Source organism: Microtus ochrogaster, chromosome 1 (assembly GCF_000317375.1).
Source record: "Microtus ochrogaster isolate Prairie Vole_2 chromosome 1, MicOch1.0, whole genome shotgun sequence".
In the NCBI taxonomy this organism is placed as follows: Eukaryota; Metazoa; Chordata; class Mammalia; order Rodentia; family Cricetidae; genus Microtus; species Microtus ochrogaster.
The window spans coordinates 12336423-12346160 of NC_022009.1; the positions used below are offsets into that span (position 1 = coordinate 12336423).

The 9738-nt window shown below is 45.7% G+C and overlaps 1 long non-coding RNA gene across 1 annotated transcript in view; it reads left to right on the forward strand.

Annotated features, from left to right (window-relative positions):
- Positions 1-3073: 3073 nt before the first annotated feature.
- LOC101984693 overlaps positions 3074-9738 on the forward strand; it is a 12599-nt gene continuing 5934 nt past the window's right edge. The window contains exons 1-2 of the long non-coding RNA XR_258110.2: positions 3074-3249; positions 4312-4432. This is a non-coding gene — a long non-coding RNA (uncharacterized LOC101984693). The remainder of the gene's footprint in view (positions 3250-4311; positions 4433-9738) is intronic.

The following is a 9738-nucleotide window of genomic DNA, read 5'->3' on the forward strand; positions in this document are numbered from 1 at the left end:
TACTCTGCCTACCTAATTTTATGTCCTATTAAAGGGCCAAGGCAGTTTCTTTATTTAACCAATGAAACAACAGATAGAAAGATGACCCTCCTCCATCACCCCCCCCCACGTGCGAAGGGTTTCTTTGCATTGGTTTCATAGTGATATAGCATGAGATTATGAGTGGGTTTTTTTTGTATGTATTCAGTTGTGGAGACGGAATCTACAGGCTCATACATGCTAGGCAGATGCTCTGCTGTTGAAATAAGAGCAGCAGGCTTGCTTCCCTCTCACCCGGCCACCCGCACGGCTAGCTTTACCCGAAATAATTACATGGAAACTGTATTCTTTTAAACACTGCCTGGCCCCATTAGTTCCATCCTCTTATTGGCTAGCTCTTACATATTGACCTAACCCATTTCTATTAATCTGTGTAGCCCACAAGCTGGCTTACCAGGGAAGATCTTAACCTGCATCTGTCTGGAATGGGAGAATCATGGCAGCCCACTGACTCAGCTTCTTTCTCCCAGCATTCTGTTCTGTTTACTCCACCCACCTAAGGGTTGGCCTATCAAGGGGCCTAGGCAGTTTCTTTATTAATAAGAAATCACTCCCACATCACTCTGCTACTGAGGTTTTCCTCCATTTCTGTGGGGTGGGCAATGTTCCTCAGTGATCTGCCTACCTCTGCCTTGGCAGCGTATGTTATCATGCTCAACATTTAAAGGTGAGTCTGGGCATTGAACTCGGGTCCTTGGGCTTTGATAGCAAATATTTTGCTGACCGAGCTGTTGTCCCAGCCTGTGGGGATGCATTTCTAGCAAAAAGAAAACAGCTCAATTCAGAGGACTCACATTCAGGTCAGAGGGCTGGGACGCAGACTGCTAAGGAAAACAGCAAAGTGACTCTAGGTTGGGTACTTCCTGTTGCTCAGGAAGACCAGACAGTGGTCTTTGGAAACGAAACAAAGTCCGTGCATAAATACACTGCTTCCCTAAGTCTCCCCACAGCCCTAGCTGAACACAACAGCAGCCCCTGGCTACCCCCAATGTGGGTCTCTAGCTAACTAACAGCTACCCAGCTCAGGAAAACAGAGACCCAGAGGACATCATGGCCACAGGCTCGGCGGGGCTCCCTGGTGTACACCTGGCCCCGTGCGCTAGACACTGGGCACTCACTGAGAGAACTAGCTTAGCATGTGGCAGGATGAGTAGTGTAGGGTGGGCTGGGGGAGCATGGCTCGGGCTGAAATAAGGAAACTTGCTAGCAGGACGTATTGAAACAGCAACTTGCAGGCTGAGTGGGAGGAAGCCAGGTGAGAGGGAAGCACATTAAAGAGAAAGAAATACTGTTGTGCACACAACTCCGGAGTCTTTGGAAACCTCTTCCATACAAGGTAGGGAGGAGTTCTGGGTGGCTAGAAGCTAAAGGTCAAAGGGAGAGCCCCAGAGGAAGAGCTAGAGGAGAAGGAAAGAGATGGCAGTTCCTTTTGGTCTCCTGTGGCCAGTAACGAAGTAGCCATGTAACATGCTCTGGATGCGCTGGATGCGGGGGATTTGAACTGCTCTGAGTCTCTCTTTAGTCCCAATTGCAGTAACTTTATGATTATTAGCTCTTTAGCCCACCTTGGCTACTTATTACTTCTCTGCCCAGTTCCAGCGCAGCTTGCCAGCTTCTCCAACCTCAAGGCAAACACACCCCCAGATCAAAGCTTGACAGAGGCATTGCGTGGATACGGAAGGCTTCTGAGCTGGGGAGTCACATTGTAGCCCCACCTGCTTTGAAGATGGCTACCACCGCAGTAGTTAACTCAATGCTATGTCACAGGTCTGTCTTGAATTTAAATATTTCTTTGTAAGTGATTCCCAATGGCGCTGACTTCTATATCCTGGCCCTGGCCTAACTCTCTAGGGAGCCAGGGAAAGGCTGTGCTTCTTCCCTAGGGGAAATTTATCATCAAGGGGTCACACTGGGCAAAAATGTCTTTACTAGGTGTTTTGTCTTCCTTTCTTGAATTTGTTCATTGGCTTCTCAAATATTTCCACTTTGAGGTTCTTACCATCTTTTTTCCCTGATAAAAATAACACTAACAGCAGTGACAATGAGACGCAATGGCTAAGAATATAAACAAAAAACAGATCAAAACGTCTCTATCCAAAAGTCAGAGACCATGCAAAACTTTGTGGAAATTACAATAAAGCAAAATTGAAACACATATAGTTCCTCCCAGTTTTCTTTGTGGAAGTAAGTACCCTTTTGGGTGCATTTAGAAATATGCGTTTTGTCTCTTAAGAATTTAATATAGATTTCCAATGCAGTTTGATCATGTCCATTCTCCACTCCCTGGACCACTACCCTGAAAAGCCCTACATCTTTCTTCCAATTTCATATCTGTTCTGCGATTACTTTTTTACAGAAAATTTCATGTTAATTGAAGAGTTTATTTTCCTCTCTCAGATCTAAGTAAAGTCTACTTGAATGAAGTATTTTAGACCATGGGAAACCCCTCCCCTACTCTGTGCTACCATCCCCAAATCTCCGACACGTTGTCAGGAGACAGCCATACCTGGTACCCAAAGGAATTAGACTTGGGATTGAGTTTCATGGATTAATATTTCCCTCTTCCAAATCTAAGCTCAAACCTGCTTAGAGAAACAAGAACGCAGTTGGAGACAGTCCCAGAGCCAAAGGATCCCACACAGCTCAGCTCAGCTCACACACCTTTAAGTGCTGTTCCACCACTGTCCCTAAATTCAATTTCCATGGGGACACCCATCTAGCCTCCAGTGAGTGACCGTTTCTTGGGACGCGAGGCTCCTCTCAACGCTCAAGCCCGTGACTCTCCTGCGTTGCCAGCTTTCTGGGTCTAAGTCAGTGGCGCGTGGCTGGACCCTTCTGTCCCAGCCTCCACTTCAGGTATAAGCTCCCAGACTAGTTCTCAGCAGCCCCCTCTGGTGCTCGAGCCGTTCAGGAAAGTTGCTGGGAGCGGTGGAGGGGCGTCATCGCCTCCTAGCAACGCTCCTAGCAACCGGATAACATCTGCTCCCTTTGGTCCAATGCGCGCCTAGAAAAGCCGCGCGCCCGCCTTGCGTTCTGAGCCCGAGCTAGAAGCGCTTCAGAGAAGGAGGGACCGACCTGCAGGAGCCGGCCGCCCCGCCGAGCTGCAGTCGCTGCCTCCGCTGCCGCCACTGACGCTGTCAGAGCCCATCGGAAGAGTGACACCTTCGCGCAAAACAGGAGCTGCGAAACAGTTGCACACGCAGTCTTCGGGTAAGTGGACCCCTCGTAATGTACACCAGGACCCCTCCAGCCAGGCATCTGACCCCGAGGCCCAGAGAAGACGCGTTCCCTAGCATAGGTGGCCAGGGACTTGGCCTCGGATCCCACCCCGCCCCCAGCCATTGAAAAGTGACCTGCTACTGGTCCCGGATAACTTGATTTGATTTTTAAATCCCAGGATTGGATAATGAGACTCCCCCTCTGCTCACTACTGTTCGGTTAGTGCTCAGAAGTTTTCCACCCCCTTTGATTTTGCTTTGCCTGGCTGCCTGAGGCTGGAGAGCCGGAGGCAGCGAGCGCCCAAAGGCAGCCTGTGCTTATGGACAAAACGACACGGAGTAGGCTCAGTCAACACGTTTGGAGAGCAGGCTTCTGTTTTAGGTCCTCATCTGGAAAGGGTCCATCTGGCCAGGAGCAGCCGTTCACGGGTCCTCAGCCTCCTGAGCAGTAACCATAGTAACTCACCTCTCTAGATGAGATCGTCCTTATTGGATGCCCGTCTTCCCTTGGAAAGCCCGTCTCTCTAAATATAGAAGATGATGAGATCCATGAGCACACAGCCATGCAGACTAGGTGTGGTTAAACGGAACCCTTTGCTGAAAACTATCTTTCAGACGTGTAGCAGCGTCTGGCTACTTCGAACCTTGCCAGAAAGAGTCACTATGCCAGAGAAAGACCAGTTACTGTGGTGCTTTGTGATGTTTGGAGCGAGCAACAGCCTGAAATCGGACAAGAGCTGGCTGTGACTTTTAAAAACCAATCTTCCCCAAATAATCACCAGTAAACAACTGGTGTGATGAGTTATTGGGCACTTTCCAAATCTCTTAGGGGGGAGGTGACCCTGCTCCTTCTCAAACTTAAGTGATTGTGTGTTTGAAGGTTTATCATTCTATCTAACCCAGATTCCAGATCGACCCCCACCTCAAACATCTCAGTCCCCCACCCCCAGTCCCCAGCCCCCTCACGCCATCTCCTACCCTGATAACTAATTCATGTCTCTGCATCCCTGATTCGGTAGAGGTGACTTATGCCAGTATGTCTCCTTGTTTCAAGATCTCCGGTCACCGTTCATGAGCCCAAGGCTATGAGACATGCCCCATGTGCCAAGGGGGGTGCTCACCAAATCTGAGGCTGTTCTAGACATACACTGTTCGGACTGAGTCAGCATTACCAGGTAATCACCCGCTGAAGAGAAGTTACTGTTTAAATATGTATCCAGAGAAATAAATGCTAATGTAGCATCGTGGCAACTCACAGGATCAATAGAAAGGGGCTGTTTATACAGGCCGTTGCTGGGCTGAAGTCAATAAAGGTTTTCTGTAAAAAGGACATTTGTGGGTTTCAGACGTTCCTCTCTTAGACCCCTGTGATTTGGGCGGGCCAAGGGAGGGAACTTGGATCCCCGAAAATGTCAAATGGAAGCTTTCTGAGCACACTGGCAGTGTGGGTCTGGGGTGAAAGAATTCTTCAAGTTGCCATAGGAGATTGTGGGCTCCTTTGGAATGCCAGTTTACATTGAAGACTTACGACAGAGACCAAGAGAATTACCTACTTTCTTCTCAATTAGAAGACTGCATTTGATGTCTAAGCGAATGTTCAGCTTCTTAGCATTGTGGAACGTGGTGTACTAAGCTGTCTCTGTGCAGTACCCTGCCAGAGGTGACTAGCCCAGCAAATGGTAAACTCAGAAAGATGAACCTCCATAGAGATGGGTAATTGGCGAGAATCTGTTCAGATTCCCTTTCAGAAATTCCTTCTGATTTTATGTGGCCTTAGGAATGTCATGAGACTTTGAAATCATTCATTTATATGGTTGTTCATGGAAATTGCTGTAGTTTAATAATATTAAGATAAGGTTGCCATATATGAACCACCCCCAAACCTCAGAGTTCATTACCTCTTAGTACCACCCAGGCTTCTCTCTTCTTTGATGATAATTGCCATGGTTTATTGTGAGGAACAAATCCACGGAGACTGATGGGACACACTGCAGTCTTCCAGGGGCTGTGTAAGTGTTTGGTGTGTGGCCCCATTCTCAGGAGTGTGTGAGCAAAGCAGCCACAATGATTGGTTCATGTATATGCATTAGTCTTGTAATTTATACTTGTATTATACATATGTATCATTTCTTATGCGATATACAGAGAAGTTTAAAACCTCTGTGTCCTCTGATGTCTAGCAATGACACTCTTGTCCATTGAGACCAGTGTCACAATCGCAAAGTCAAAGTGCTATTCAAGTTTTTGTCTTAATTTCTATCATGAAAGTGTAATATGCAGAATATGTACTGTGTAGATTTCGGTGAACGTGTCTGCTGATATCATAGCAATTAGTCCTAAATGAATAAAAAAAAATAAATGCTGTCATGAGAGCAGACACTTAATCCTAGAAACATTGGTGGCTTCCCCAGTTACAGTGAATCCACCCAAGAAAACATTGGTGTTGAAGGCGCTAGGTACCTTCCTCGGTGTAGCTGCCATCCACACGCCCACACTGTGGGTTATAAGGAGTGTGTGTGTGTGTGTGTGTGTGTGTGTGTGTGTGTGTGGTGTGTGTGTGTGTGTGTGTTTGGGATATGAAGCTTAGATTGGACCAAGCTGAGATCAAACAGCCTAGGGCTGGAACTGAGAGCTAATTGCAGCCTCCCGTTTCCAACTGCTCACTCGGTCAGAAAGTTTTTAGGTGCACACCAACATTCATGTTCGGATGTATGTCTCCTGTAAGTCTTCGAAGATGCCTTGAAACACAGTGGAGTCTTTGAAATCTCCATCAAGGCTTCCATGTCTGGGCTCTCTGCTCACGACTCAGCTTCAACAGGAAAGACATTCAGGTCCCAAGCATGCTTGGAAGTCAATACATAGCCAGTATAGATTGTCTTCCAGAGCAGTGTGTGCTTCTGAAACCTACATGACAACATAAATATGAAATAATATATATATAGATATAGATCTATAAATGAAAAATAGCATTCTCAGAAGTGGAGGCAGGTGTGAACTGACCAAACTTTCAGCATGAAACAAAGGAAGAAAAACCTGCCTTTATATTGAGCCTAGGGGACTGAAGAAGCCAATCTTGTCAGCTCTCTTTATTTATATTGAATTTACAGTAAAAAAAATACATTTTTAACTTATATTAACAATAAGTTGTTTATTCAAATAATTCTAGTACATTATTTCCCTCATTTAGTCTAACACAATTATTTTAAATTTTTACGCCAGTCACGTTTATACTCTTGACTGGAGAGGCAAGAGAAAGTCTTCCTAATGGAGAGATGGGAGACTTCTAAATACTAGTGAGTGGATGGAGAAGAGGCGCAGATTTGAAACTGGCCGCTCTGCAGGGCTGTATCAGAGGGCTGTGAGACTGCAGGTACCTATCCAAAGGGATAGGTCAGGATCTGAAAAGGTTGGGGATGCTTCCCAAGAGAAGTGGGAATCAGGAGCCCAAAGGCCCAGTTCTCTCTCTGCTACTTGTCATGTCTAGGTAATACAGTCAGTTTCTTCAGAAGATGCTTGTCTGAGCTTGAGCACAATGTATTTTAAGGATGCCCCATGCCTGTAGAAGGAGGGCACCCCACTGCCGAATATAATTTTCTTGCTAGGGAATCTCTAGATGGGAACTCAAAACTGACACCATGGGAGTGGAAGGCAGAACATCTCAACACCAGAGCAAGGGCTCATAGAGAAGCAAGTGGTGGTTCGGAGTTTTACACAGTTCTTCTTGGACAACTGAGGCATACCTGGCCTTGGGAGGATTTTGTTGACACACTTAAATAAGATGTGGTAATGGATGATATACAAACAAAAGAGCCTGTGGGTGAGACTGGTTGAAAATGAAATGAAATTTATGCCCTGGCAATGCTGAAGCATGCATGGGAAGCCCATATATGGCGGTTCTGTTGAACTTGTCCATTTTGGGTTTCATGGTCAAAGTGGATGAGAATAACTGACCAGGTTTCTTCCTCAAGAGGGCACCAGATCTCATTACAGATGGTTGTGAGCCACCATGTTGTTGCTGGGAATTGAACTCAGGACCTTTGGAATAGTAGTCAGTTTTCTTAACTGGTAAGCTATCTCTCCAGCCCCATGATACTGGTTAGGACTATCTAAAAGGCCTCTATTGTGCATAGGTCAGGGATCTAGACTCTCCTCCCTGAGCACAGGCCCTCAGTACCCATGAGAGTTAGACTCTCTCTCTAGATATTATTAGTGAGATAATTTTTGGAAACCATATCAAGAAATGTAGATGTGTGGCCAATTTTCTGTCAGTCCCACATTCATAGGTGAAGGGTGCAGGGAATGAGGGGCACCATTCCCCAGAAGGTGATACATCACAAGATGTACTCTCAAAGCTCATGACTTTTGGCCTCTGTCATTGCCATTGACCAACTTATTGGAGTAGTGGGCTGAGGTGCAGCCTAACTTCCTTATTGCCTGGCTGGTCACCTCTTATTTAATGGCATTTTCTCCAGTTTGGTAATCAGCAGAACAAGATGGGTTTGTGGAACTGCTAATGCTCCGTTCAGTAGTCTCCTTCTGTGCTTGGAACTATGCCAGGGGACCAGGACTCTCAGGCCAGAAAGTGCTGCTGCTGTCTTGAGACATCACTGGCTATCAGTCTCTCTGGAAGTTCCTAAGGAAGCTTTCCAGAATCTGCAACTTGTTGGTAATCTGAAACCACCAATAAAATCAATATTGTGCTTGGAATGGATGATAAATCTGAAGAAACAGATTGTTCCATTGATTCAGAGCTAAACATTGACACTGAGCTCTGCTACCATAGAGCATCATATCATCCAGAAAGCATCAAATCATCTAGAAAGGTGCTGGGTGCTTGCAGGGGTGAAGATAGCTGTCGGAGTACTGCTAGATATCAACAAAGCTATCTGCCCACGGACAGCAAGCCAATTTAGACTTGGACTTTGTTCCCATCTGCCTTCATGTACACACTCATGAATGTTTTATGTAACCCGTGCTTCACACCAGTGAGGGCACAAATGTCCTACATATAACATGATGCTTCTGAGTAGGCTACATATTCATGTTTTGAAAAGGGGTCATGGCAATCGTGATACCTCACAGTGATTGAGCCGAAACTGAGTGTGTGTGACAGACAGAAGAAAGTGCTTGTAAGCCACCATCCCAGCTGAATGCCATACACATCGGTGAGTTGGAAGTTGTTGCCCCCCACCCACCCATGAAAAAGATCTCAGGCTCTTTCAGGTTATACCTGGAAGACAGGAAACAAATGACGAAGTGAAATTTGTCATGGTGGAATGCTGTAAGCCACGCAGAAAGACCGCAAAAATCAGGGTCAGATGAGATAATTCTCTTTGTTGTTTGTTTGTTGTTGTTGTTGTTATTTCTGTTTGGTGTTTCTCTGGTTACATTGAGGATTGAACCCAAATCCTGTGCACGTGCAGTGACTGCCCTACCACCAAGTTACAAACCAGGCCTAGATTAGATAATACTAAACAAAAGGATTTTTGGTCTTTAGAATGAAAACCATCATCTCTGATAGTTTTCCTCTCAGCTGAGCCTGGTTTAGACAAACAGAACACTTATATACTTTCAAAGGCCACGGCTGGGCTAACATTACAAAAGGAGACCAGATAAGGCAGTGCTTTGTCTGTGATAGGTGTGGGCTGTTGGTCCAGCGAAGCTCATTGCTCTTTCTTCGGATTCTCTTTTGACTTAAAGAAAAAAAAATAAATTACTTAGTTGGGTGTTCTTTTACTGTTGTCTGCCCTTTCAAAGTGTTTATAAATTAATTTGCTGATGATGTTGCCTTAATGTACTGTCCCTGGGCCTCCTACCAAATGAAATCACTTGAATGCTAACAGGATCCTAGTTGCCTGGAGGCGAATGCAGAGCAATAAGGAAGCAATCGTTTGTAATCGGATTTGAAGCATTTATTTAAAGACATATATATGAATTGCCCTGCCAGAGCTCTAATGACCGGTGGGCCAGTCTGGTCTATGGCTTTTGCTGCGTTACTTGCTTGAGCTCTTACATTCTAACACGTATATGCATGGAGCCTGGCACAGACATTTTGTGTGACCCAGAGGGTACAGCATTAGAAGTAATTTTTATGTTCAAACCAGCATTAGCTGTTTCACTTCAGAAATAAATTCCAGCTCAGCTCAATCCGGTTTTGTAATTTGTAAACTCAGAATGCCGACTCTAAAGGCATCTAGTCACGTTGCTCTTGTTTATTCTTTGGGTTTTTAGGTGAATTACAAGCATTTTGGTTGCAGGGACATAAGTGCATTTATTCCTGTCTACTCAGTCACAGCAAGTGAACATCTTTGTGCATTCAGATCAGCATTTATGAGTCATCCAGGAGATTAGCTAAACGTTTGGTAGATAGTTCACATTTCCGCCGGGCGATGGTGTCGCACGCCTTTAATCCCAGCACTCAGGAGGCAGAGGCAGGCGGATCTCTGTGAGTTCAAGACCAGCCTGGTAAAGCCACAGAGAA